Consider the following 559-nt stretch of genomic DNA (forward strand, 5'->3'; position numbering starts at 1 on the left):
TTTTTCCTCGTCTAGCCTATGCCTTTCGAGAGATCAAGGCTACCATTTGACCTTTCAATATATAAAAAAAAAAAATTGGGATAAAGGACTTGGGATAAAAGGTTTTGCTTGGTCTCAAGTTTGAATTCTTGGTTGCTCAATATGCCTTTCGAGAGATCAAGGATACCATTTGACCTTTCAATATATATATATATATAAAAAAAACAACCATCTAGATGGTGGTCAAATAATAAAGACTTGGGACTAAAGGGTTTGCTCTCTCTGTGGTCTCAGGTTCGAGTCCTTAGTTGCTCATATGATGGCCACTGGAGGCTTACATGGTCGTTAACTTCAGGGCCCGTGGGATTAGTCGTGGTGCGCGCAAGCTGGCCCGGACACCCACATTAATCTAAAAAAAATATATAAAAAAAAAATTAGGATCAAGGACATGGGATCAAGGGTTTTGCTCCCTTTGTGATCTTAGGTTTGAATCCTTGGTTACTCATATGATGGCCACTAGAGGCTTACATGGTCATTAACTTCAGGGCCCGTGGGATTAGTCGTGGTGCGCGCAAGCTGG

Source organism: Populus euphratica, unplaced genomic scaffold (assembly GCF_000495115.2).
Source record: "Populus euphratica unplaced genomic scaffold, PopEup_1.0 scaffold19.1, whole genome shotgun sequence".
Classification (NCBI taxonomy): Eukaryota; Viridiplantae; Streptophyta; class Magnoliopsida; order Malpighiales; family Salicaceae; genus Populus; species Populus euphratica.